The sequence below is a fragment of the Trichechus manatus genome, unplaced genomic scaffold, assembly GCF_000243295.1.
Source record: "Trichechus manatus latirostris isolate Lorelei unplaced genomic scaffold, TriManLat1.0 scaffold00030, whole genome shotgun sequence".
Classification (NCBI taxonomy): domain Eukaryota; kingdom Metazoa; phylum Chordata; class Mammalia; order Sirenia; family Trichechidae; genus Trichechus; species Trichechus manatus.
Window position 1 is genome coordinate 2,273,905 of NW_004443966.1, and position 12,223 is coordinate 2,286,127.

Below are 12,223 nucleotides of genomic sequence, written 5' to 3' on the forward strand. Positions count from 1 at the left end.
AGTCCAGGGACAAGGACTAGAAGGCAGGAGGGGACAGGAAAGCTGGTAATAAGGAACCCAAGATTGAGAAGGGACAGTGTTGACATGTTGTGGGGTTGTTAACCATCGTCATAAAGCAATCTGTGTACTGTTAAATGAGAAACTATTTGTTCTGTAAACCTTCATCTAAAGTACAATAAAAAAAGAAAAAATATTAAAAAACAAACAAAAATAAAGTATGTGCTGTATGATCATTTATTTTTACCCATAGTATTTTTGATATGTGATGTCTCTTCATTTCATTTCCCATAGTCTATTGGTGGTGTTCATTTTTCCTACTGATTTGTAAGAACTCTGTGTAGATTTTAAAAAAATGCACTTTGTAATTTATATTCAAATGTTTTTACCAATATGTTTTTAGCTTTATTATATATTTTTCATGGAAATGTTTCTAATTTTGAAGTAGTCAGATTTACTTGTTCTTTTCTTTATATTACCTTTTATATAATAATTTAATTTTTGTAAATTAAACTCGTTTTTCTTTATATAATAATTTATATACTCCTGGCTTTTCACTATGCTAAGAAAGGCTATCCCCACTCCAAGATTATATGTAAATATTAATCTGTGTTTTCTTCTAGCACTGTATACCAATACCAAAAACCCACTGCCATCAAGTTGATTCTGACTCAAAGAGACCCTATAGGACAAGGACAAGGACCCTATAGGACAAGGAGTGGCTGGTGGATTCGAACTACTGACCTTTTGGTTAGCAGCTGAGCTCTTAACCACTGTGCCACCAGGGCTCCAGTACTGTATGGAGTCACTTTTATTACCAAATTTGCTTTAGGGAGAATTTATTTTAGTATAAATTGTCTAAACAGTTCTTATTTGAAGAATCTCGCTTTTCCTTATTGACGCCAACTTTGTCATATACTAAATTCCCATGTCCTCTGGGTTTTATTTATGGACTGTATTCTGTTCTATTAATCTTTCTAGTCCTGCATGATATTATTTTTTAAATGTTGATAATATTCATAATCTTGCCCTGAGAAATGAGGATGCTTCTATCTTCTAGCCACATCTTATCATGAGAAAGAGAATTTCTCAGCTTAACGTTTTAATAAAGCAAAGCAAAGTATCATTCTTTCAAATACACTATTTAATACCTATTACTGTTATATTTATATTAGATAAAAATAATAACAATTCTAAGAGCAAAAATCTAATAACATAGGATACTAGGAAACTTAATATTTCAGCATCAGTTAATGACCTTATGGTACTATATTTAGTTATCTGATTTAAGAGCTCTAACATAACAAAATCTTTTTGTAGTTTTATGGTCTCCTCCAAGGAGTGATTGGTAATTATGTTTAGTGCAGTAAACAGTGATTTTCTGATTGCACTGCAGCTCTAGTTCATTAGGACTGAGCTAGAATGAGCTTGCACATTTTGAATTCGACTGCAAAAGGGTACAGGTAGTAAATGAACCTTGGTATCATTTCCAGATTGGCATGTGAAAACCCAAAAGATGCCCTTTGCCTACCATCATTTCTTCAAATACTGAAGAATTAATAATGCTTCTGTTCTACAGCAAATAAATATGTTAAAATTGGAAGACTGGGGGACAAATCTTTTTTTTTCATAACAGGGTTAACAAACATGAATCATCATTTGTCTAAAGATCCAGCTGATTATAAGAGTAATTTGAGTTTTCTGTGGCCTCCTTAACTGGGTATAGGTGGGATCACAGTCACAGCAACAACCTCAAGGCCTCATCTTTTTTGTACCATATTTTAGATGTGTTCTTGGTATAAAACATATAGCAAGATTGTATTTTAAAATCCAATTTAACAAACTTTGTCTTTTAAAAGACTAATTTAATCCATTTACATTTATCTTGACTGCTTATACAGTTGAACCTATTTCTACCATCTTATATTGAGTTTTCTATTTACAGTGCTTTTTATTTGCCCCACCCCTTGCTTATTTTTTGGATTGAGTTTTCTTTACTGACTTTTTTCCCGTTTACTGGTTTAGAAGTTGATGATTGTACTTGGCTAAAAATCTAAGATTAGTCAGTATCTGTATCCTTCTTAACAATATGTGCACTCTGATTACCACAAGCCCCTACCACCCACCCTCTTCCATGGTACTTTGGTTTGTTTCTTAGCTTCATCTTCTTTTTGCCAACTCCATTATAGTGGTTCTTCTTCTTCTTCTTTTTTTTTTTTTTTACCTAACTGATTAGTTTGATTTATACATATTTTTTGCTCATATTATTCTTACATCCCACATTTTCCTCTGGTTTCAATTTCCTTTTTCCTAGAATATATCCTTTTATAAATCTTTCTTCAGGGATCTGATAGCAATAAACTTATTCTTTGCTTGTTTAGAAAGGGTTCTATTTCTCTCTAACTCTTGAAGACAGTTCATCTGGGTATAGAGAATTATCTACCCTCCACATTTTAAAGTTATTATTCTATTGTCTTATGGTTGTCAGCATAACAGGTCTACAGCCAGTCAGCCAGTCTCACCTTTTTTCACTATAAACACAGTCTTTTCTCTCTGATTCCATCTAAAATTTTCTTTTTGGTATTCTTTACTTTGATGACGATACGTCCATCTCCGCGTTTCATTTTATTTATCCAGCAGGGCACTTGGTACTTCCTTAGTCTGAAGATTCATGTCTTTTCTGCAATTCCAAAAAATTTACAGCATTTTCTCTTCAAGTATTTCTGTTTCTTTTTTCTTTCTCTGGATCCCTGGTGGCGCAGAGGTTAAGCCCTCGGCTGCTAACCTGAAGATTGGTGGTTCAAACCCAGCAACTGTTCTGCAGGAGAGAGATGTGGCAGTCTGCTTCCGTAAAGATTACAGCCTTGGAAACCCTACGGGGCAGTTCTAGTCTGTCCTATAGGGTCACTCTGAGTCAGAATCAACTCCATGGCAATGAGTTTAGTTTTGGTTTTTATTCTTTCCCTTCTAGAGCTCCTTTGAGATGTATGCTTGGCCTTCTTATAACCTCTCTTTCATGATTTCCATATCTTTAACCTGCATTCTGTGTAATATCATGAGATCTATCTTCCAGATCACTAATTCTCTTTAGTACTGTTTAACCCATTTACTAAGTTTTTTCATTCCAATGATTATAATGACTTTTCATTTCTAAACATTTACTTGGGTTTGAGAGCTTTAACAGCATTCTCAAAGTTAGCCAAGTCATACAAAAAAAGAAAATCCAAACCCATTGCTGTCAAGTCAGTTCCGACTCATAGTGACCCTATGGACAGAGTAGAACTGCCACCATAGGGTTTCCAAAGTAGTAATCTTTACGGAAGCAGACTGCCACATCTTTCTCCCCGAAGCAGCTGGTAGGTTCAAACCAATGACCTTTTGATTAGCAGTCCAAGTCGTTCTGTATAAGCAAATAGAGTTCAGAACTCAGGAATCTAAGTCTATTCTGAGGTTGTTTTCCATCATGCAGGAGTGGTCAGTTCTGAGATTATGAAACTTGATTGTAACTGGAAATAATTCCAAAATCACCCTTCAATTGAGCTAACAATGCATCACTGGCGCGTCTCACTTCTGCATGCACTTTTTCCCAGTTGCTGTGGCAAAGGTGCTTTGCTAAACTGAGAATGGGCCCACGCTCTGCTTATAGGAAACAGAGTTCACATGCAACTGTTTGGACTTGGTGCCTAAATTGATACTGCCAGAGGATAAACAGACTCATATTGTGTATTTGAAACTTGGGGTTGTAGAAAAAGCATCATGAATTTAATGCTGATTGTGTTAAGTCTATTCTGGCTGCCAAGTAACCAAACAAAATAGGGATGATCTTTGCATTTGCATCAATCCAGACTTCGTACTTACTTATTCATGAATGCTACCCTGATCTTTTTCCCAACTCATGAAAGGTTTATAAGAGTACAAAAGGGAACACAGTGAAAAGTTTTTAAATATTTACTAATTGAATGGCAACATTTCAAATTATGCTGGAAAATTAAAGTCATCTTTCTTGTTCAAAGCAACAAACCTGCATTAGAATTTTGAAGTAGTTCTTTGCTTAAAAGAAACCAAAATCTCTGCTTATGTGTTTAGAATGTGCTTACCTCATATGGGGACATGGAAAAAGTGAATGTTTCTAGATCTACATAAAGCAAACCTTGTTGGAATACCACTTCTTTCAAATTTCTCTCACCCAAGCTGACCTAGTCATTCTCTAAATCTTCTACTCCTATGCATTGTCAGAAGCACTTGATCATTTAAAATTGTTAGCTTTGTGAAGGCAGTTCCAGGCTTTAAATTTTATTCTTTCCAGTACCCAGAGCACTAGTTCTCAACGTTGGCTACAAGAACCAGCTGAGCTTCATAAAAAACCTAGACCAGGACTTGTTGCGGGTAGGAGCTACCCGGACCAGTCCCTAGAGAAGGACATCATGCTTGGTAAAATAGAGGGTCAGTGAAAAAGAGGAAGACCCTCCATGAGATGGGAGGAAGACCCTCCATGAGATGGATTGACACAGTGGTTGCAACAGTGAGCTCAAACATAGCAAGGACTGTGAGGATGGCTCAGGACTGGGCAGCCTTTCTTTCTGTTTTTTAGAGGGTCACTATGAGTTGGAACCGACTCGAGGGCATCTAACAACAACAAGAACTACACATTACAATTTTAAACCTTAGTAGGCGGTCTCTATATGTGCTTAAAGTTGAGAACTACTGACCTAGAACATCATAGCACGTAACAGGAATTCAATAAAGAGTTGATCGTTGACTAACTTGAGAAAGGCGCTAAGGATACACTGAAAGTATTAGCTTGTTGTGAAGGTTCTGCCTTTCAAAAGCATGGTTACTGATCAAAGCTGTCAAAGATTGGAATGAGTGTAAAACCCAATTCTGGAGGTTACCTGGTGCTATGGGCAAAGAACAAGCAGTCTTTTCCTAGGACAGAGGATGGCAAGTTTTTTATTCTTATAAGTTAAGCAACCCACCAAAATGTTATTGCCAGAATAAAGGCTAGGCTTTTAAAGCTGTCTTCAGATTTAAGGATTTAATAAATAAAAAATAAAGGCTGATGTATCTCTGGGTAGACACAGAAATTAAATTTCTGTAACCCAACAGGCTCTTCCTAGTCCTTGATTTTATCCCAGATGACAAAAATGTCTTCGGGATGAGAAAGATGAGGCAGTGTGTCTTCTCCTGCAAATACCAGTGTCACTGCACATCTACCAAGCTTGGAGAGGATGCAGTTTGCTCTCAGCTAGCCCGCCTTCCTTCTCCCACAGCTTTTCACCTGGAAGTGCGAAAAGGCACGCTAGATCCTGATGGAAAACCAGGCGTTTCAAACAAATTTGTTTACACGATCATCTTTTCCCATGAACCGTCTCTCCCAGTTTCATTATATGTATTTGTTTCATTGAATACACACTTGAAGATTTGAGGTGTTTAGGGAGTGGTTAATCTTTAGCTGTCGAAGTACAGTTACTAAGTGAGACTGTTGCCGATAGGCTGGCTTTCAGAATCAAGTCAGGCTCTTGTTGCTTGGCAAACTTCCAGAGACCAGTTTCCAATTGATGTGAAGTCATTGTTGACGTATCAGGACGGTTTTTAAACTGGTTCTGGTTGTTACTGTTGTTAAGACTAATAAATGTCAGCCTTTTTCTGCAAGTATAAGAGCTTTTGTATTCTCAGCACTTTGTTACTTCATTTTACTGACCATATCAACATTTTCGAAGTGTATACCACACCTCGGTTCTGAGGCATGCAAATAGTTCTGTGCAAATAAGGGTTCCCTGGCAAATAAATAAGCTTTATTACGTCTGGATTAGGCAAAGATAAGTAAATTTCTTGTTGAAGAAGTTCTCAGAGTGCTTAGTATGCACAACATGAAACGACAAGTAGGGAATATAGGATACAGCTTTCTGTAAAGTTATTTGACTATTTATTTATGTTGAGAAATTTCCCAGGAGCCGAATTCCTCACAATAGCCACAAGGCCAGACGCCAACCTGACTGCCAGTGTGAGGATGTCGCAGGAGTGCGCAACATTTAGTTCTCTTGTACAAAATGTCTCCATGAGTTGGAGTAGATTAGAATTGGCAGCTATCACCATCATCATCGTTATGAGTTCCTTAAACATATTTTGGTAAATACTATCCTGGATGACCATCTAGGTCATGGGTTGGCAAACTAAGACTCATGGGCCAAATCTATTCTGCTTCCTATTTTTGTACAGCCCATGTACAAATGATTTTACATGGTTGGAAAGTAGATCAAAATGATAATATTTTGTGATACCTGAAAATTATATGAAATTTAGATTTCCTTGACAATGAATAAAGTTTTATTGGTACACAACCACACTCATTTACCTACATATTGTCTAAGACTGCTTTCACACTACAACGTCAGAATTGAGTAGTTGCAACAGAAATTATATGAGAGTGGCACTTTCATTGCTTCACCTTACTGCTTGGTGCATTATAAATAACAGTGATGCGGTTATAATTGGACAGCATTTGGAGCCTCGTGTACTGCCATATCACACATTTTATTTTTTATTATCAGTGCATACCCTCAGGTCAAAACAAGAAAGGAAGTGGAAAGTGAGCTTCAAATGTCATGTTTTTAAGGCACAGTGGAGTGTGGAATATTATGTTGTCAAATTAGGTAGTGAATTATTGTATTATGCAATGACACTATAGCTGTATTATAAGAATATAATACACATACGCTTACAAGATTAAGCACTCATCACAATATTTCCAACTCAAGAAATTAATGGTCAGAAAAAAATGGAAAAATTAAAATAGACTATCTCATCACAGCATAACTTCTTTACAAAAATAAAAAGTGAAAGCAGCTGCAACCAAAGTAAGTTTCCAAATGCCTATTTTTTGGTCAATAAGGAAAGCCGTTTACCAATAGTGAGTTAATAACATTGTGTTTGATTGAAACAGACAAAGAGATGTATCTAGAAGAAGTAAATTTACTTAAAACTATTAGCCTTTTGGTAAGAACAGTAAGAGTTGAGGACACTGGAAGCAGTACTGATAATTTAAAGACAAGGCAAATGATTTTGTGTGGTTTTCCTTGGCTTTTGATGAGTCCACAGATATTATTCATACTGCCTAGTTGCTGTTTATTCAAAGAGTCAATGCCAAATTTGCAGTGAGTATAGAATTAGACTCTACAAATAGTCTGCATAGAATAATTACAGATGAGAATATTTTCAAAGAAATAGAGAAAACACTAATTCAATACAACCTGAAGTGGAATCTGCTAAGATGTGTTATAACTGATGGTGGTAAAAATGTGTGGAGTAGAAAAAAGCTTAGGTGGATAAATCTGAAAAAAGGTTGTGAAAATGTAAGTTATTTAAAGCCTATGGTTTTTCATTGTATTATTCATCCACAGGCATTCTGAGGAAAACATTTGAATTTATCATGTGCTACTGAATTGGTAATGTCAACAGTGAACTTCATTTGTTCTTGTGAACTTAACCATCACCAAGAATTTGATGTTAGAAGTTAGATATTCTGACTTGACCTATCACACAGTAATTCTATGCTTAGCAGTGGTAATGTTTAATTGTGATTTTTTTTTTTTTTTTTTAACTCAAGGCCAAGACAGCAATTTTTTTCTAAATAAGAAGAACCACCATCAATCACTATTTCCAAACACTGAATAGCTTTGGAAATTACCTTTTGCTGCAAACTTGATAACATTGCTTAATAAATTTAGCCTAAAATTCAAGGCAAAACAGTGCTAATATGTAAAATATACTGCAGTAGAGTCATTTCTATGCCAACTAAATTGTTTGAATCACAATTAACGTCAGGCTATTTTATATACTTCCTGTGCGGTCAAAAGTTAAAAAAACCAAGATCTCCATTCTCACAGAAATTTACAGTAGATATATTTTCCAAGCTCATACTACACTTCCAGCAGTTTTTTGGACCTTAATGCAAGTGCAAGGCAATTTCTATATTTCAAAATCCACTTAACTGTGCAATGTGATGACATGCTAAAAGGCAAATATCTTGAGAGGAATCTAAAAGAATTTGATAAATGCTTTCCAAGTGATGAAAATGCTCAATTAATAAAAGCATACAGGTAGAATGACATCAGTATTTGGCAATACTTCCTGTGTGAAAAGACATATTCGAAGACAAAATATATAAAATCTCATTACAAATTAGTATTAACAGATGAACATTTGCAATCAGTTTCAATGATTACTTTGAATCACAATCGTGTGAAATATTATCCCTGTCATAAAAAAGAATTCCATCCTTCTTATTGGTAGTATTATAAGAAAATTATTCTCAGTTTTTATTATTATATCTTTAATTCCATCAATAAACAATTTATGGAAATTTGTTTTCTCTCTTCTTATATATGAACCTACACAATATCCTTGATTTTTGCCTCTTGGCCCACAAAGCCCAAAATAGTTACTTTCAGGCCCTTTACAGGAGAGGCCTGCTGACTCCTGAGATAAATTAATGTAGATTAGAAAGCCCAGAAGATAACCATGCATAGGCGGAACCTTGATTTATGACAAAGATAGTATTGCAGATCAGCGAGGAAAGAAAGCTCTACCTATGTAAAAAAATGTGAAACTTGACCCTACTGCACATCATACATGAAAATCAATTTAAGGTGGATTATAAACCTAAGTGTGTGAAATATCAAATGATAAAACATGGAGAAGATGACATAGACAAACATCTGCATGACCTGAGGGTACAGAAAGATTTCTTAAACAGGATACAAAATGCACTATCCATGAAGGAAGATCAATAAATTTGACTACAGTATAACTAAGATCTTCTGTTCATCAAAATACAGGATAATGAGAATGATGAGGCAAGCCAACGTGATTTAGAATTTAAACGGTCAATTCCATGATAACCAAGAATTCAACTGAGTGGTCCTCATGAGTATCCAGTTCCACCTGAAAAGGATAGAAATCGCAGACCTCAAAGTTTGCAGAAAAGGGAGCTAATAATCTTTACTGTTCCTACTCACAAGAATTTATAGTAAATTTATAATTCTCATTCTCAAATGCGAAATTTATCAAGAAAGTAATAAATGACTAGTGGATATTTATTAATACTATTAAGCAGTGCTTTGAAATGAACACAGAGGTGGTATTAGAACTCATATATTCAAACATTAACAGGTAATTTTTCATTCATATACCAACCACACTTGTAAGGTACTAGTTCTGTTAGATAAGGAATTAAACCTGACTAAATTGAAAGCACATTTCAGTGCAATTATCCATGTGGTTGTCATTTAGAGCCCTGGCTTCACTGAAACAATCATTAGGATAGTAAATAAACCTCAACAAAACCAGTGCACTAGTGTATGTCAGTAGATGCATTAGCTTTATTGCAGCTGGTGGGCAAAGGCAATCTGATGAAACTCCTGGAGGGTGACATATTTCACAGTGAGATGTTTCTCCGTCCTCTGCTTCATCGGGTTAAGTATAGGAACCATTAGCAGTTTAAATGTGGCCAGTCTAGGTCAATAGAAACTATGAACCCAAATTTCTTAAGTATTTCGAACTCAGGAATAGAATCCAACAGACAAATGTTAATGTGGCCCTATCAAATGATCCTGTGGCTTTCATATGTAACTCCTATAAATAATCATTTCTATGGTAGAGTATCAGTCAGCAAAATTTCCTCTATTTAATCAAATCTTTCATGCTAAAAAAAGTTTTAAAAAGTTCTCCATACAGTGGAATTTTGGAATCTATCCAATTTTCCCCAAAATTCCATTGTATGAGGAACTTCATTGTATGAAGAACCTTAGTCCACCTTTTAGGAGCCTGGTGGCCGAAAGGTCCGTGGTTCTAACTACTGGCCGCTCTGTGGGATAAAGACGTTGCAGTCTGCTTCCCTAAAGATTACAGCCTTGGAAACCCTATGCGGGCAGTTGTACTCTGTTCTATAGGGTTGCTGTGAGCTGTAATCGACTCGACAGTTGGTTTGTGTGTTTTTTTTAGCCCACCTTTGTACCCCATACTGTATATTGTCATCCGTCTGTCGGTTTGTGGTGGCTTGCGTGTTGTTGTGATGTTGGAAGCTATGCCACTGGAATACCACCCGATTCTGCACCCTGCAAGGGGATCTCAGTCCACTGATGGTGATCCCATCATCCAAGAGGTCCTTCTCCTTTATCTTTCTTGACCACATCTGAGGTGGACATTGGGAATATGCTCTATTTGGGGGCCAAGCAGCTTTCTCAGAAAAGTAGGTAGCCCGAGTATCATTTTAAATCTTGAACAGTCATTAACTTTTAGTCTAAATTCATGGTTCCTTTCAGAGTACAACCATCTCAAAAACTTTGCTTATTTGTATGTCTCCAGCCAGCAATATGAGCCAATGGTCACATCTACAATTTTTAAGAACATACCGCCCTGGCTCCTTCCCACACTTACCTGGAGCACCCTGAGCCCATCAGTCATTGGTAGAAGACTGACACTTCAGCGCCATTTCCTTAACCATTTTGTCTAAATGAAAAGATTTACTGGACATTGGCTCTCCGAATTCCCAACAGATATTGATCTTTGGGATGTGGAAATGAGAAATCAAAATTCCTGGAATTTTCAGGAATTATCATATACAGAATGACTATTTTGTATTTCTCATAACACTATATTTAATATATTTTTTTGAATGTAGTGACTAACATAAACAGTGAATGACTTCTGTGATAGGGTTATATTAAATGTTTCAGAATTTTTCTGTTCAAAAAAAAGCATAACAAATGTATGGTTCATTACTCCTAAGAACTAATATATTGTGACAAGATTATATATTTCAATACCAATTATCTTTACCTGATAAATATATCTGATAATACGAAACATTAAATGAAGGAAACATTAATGTAACATTATGCCAAATAAAAATCATTTTTAAAAATTGGAAGAAAGTATCATAAATATTTAATGTTTAAGAGATATAATTCTTAAAATGGAGTTTAAAAACACACAAAGCATTAATGGTCTTATCCAATAGTGTTGGTCTTTATTTTGTAACAAATATTCCAGACATTGAAAGTTTTCTTTCACTTTGCACTGATATTACTCAAGTTGTTAAGAGTGTGTCCAAAAGCACCTTCAAGTTGGGGTTAGGTTACATGTTGCTTCATAGCTCTTTCCTTTAATGATGAAAATATTTTGTCTGCTTGCCCTGATTTTGGTCTTGCTGTTGAAATCAATATTGCTTTTGCTAATTTAGACTTTAGGTCTGTTTCTGATTTCATTTCAAAATGTTCCACAACATTCACATCTTCTTTTTGCATTTCTTGTTAAACTACTTACAAAAAAACGGTAACTTTTGGGAAGTTATCAAATACTGGAAAATGTCAACAAATTTATTTGGTAGTATTTGAGTATCATAACATTTGGATCTCTTATCAAGGTTAACAGAGCCCTCGTGGCGCAGCGGTTAAGCATACCGCTGCTAACCAAATGGTCAGCAGTTTGAATCCACCAGGTGCTCCTTGGAAACCCTATGAGGCAGTTCTACTCTGTCCTATAGGGTCACTATGAGTTGGACTCGACTCGATGGCAATGGGTTTGGTTTTTCTGGTATCATGGTTAACAACACCACACAGAATCACAACTTGAAATTGCCGATTTTGCTTTCAAAACTTATTTCTTGAAACACATTGATAGAATTTGTGTAAAGTATACTACGCGTATGTTGTTGTTATTAGGTGCTGATGAGTCGATTTCAACTCATAGGGACCCCATGTGACAGATGGAACTACACCATAGGGTTTTCTTGGCTCTAATCTTTATGGGAGCAGATTGCCAGGTCTTTCTCCCAGAGCTGATGGGTGGGTTCCAACTGCCAGCCTTTCGGTTAGCAGCCAAGTGCTTTTAACTGTTGCACCACCAGGGCTCCTTACATTATGCATATAAATCGATTAATCATTATTTTACTTCTAAGAATGACTTGCTGTTCACAGCAAACCAGGCCATGAACACATATTTACTACAAGGGCTACAAGTAAGACGGGTAATTAGGTCATGATCACTTCTCCTCTACACGCTTCTTTTCTGGTTCTGGTAATGTTGGCCTTGCCGTTGCCCTCCACGTGCAGTATTCACTACCCTACACGCTTCTGTTGTGGAAATGTTGGCCTGGCCCTTGCCCTCCACGTGCAGTATTCACTACCCTACACCCTTCTGTTGTGGAAATGTTGGCCTGGCCCTT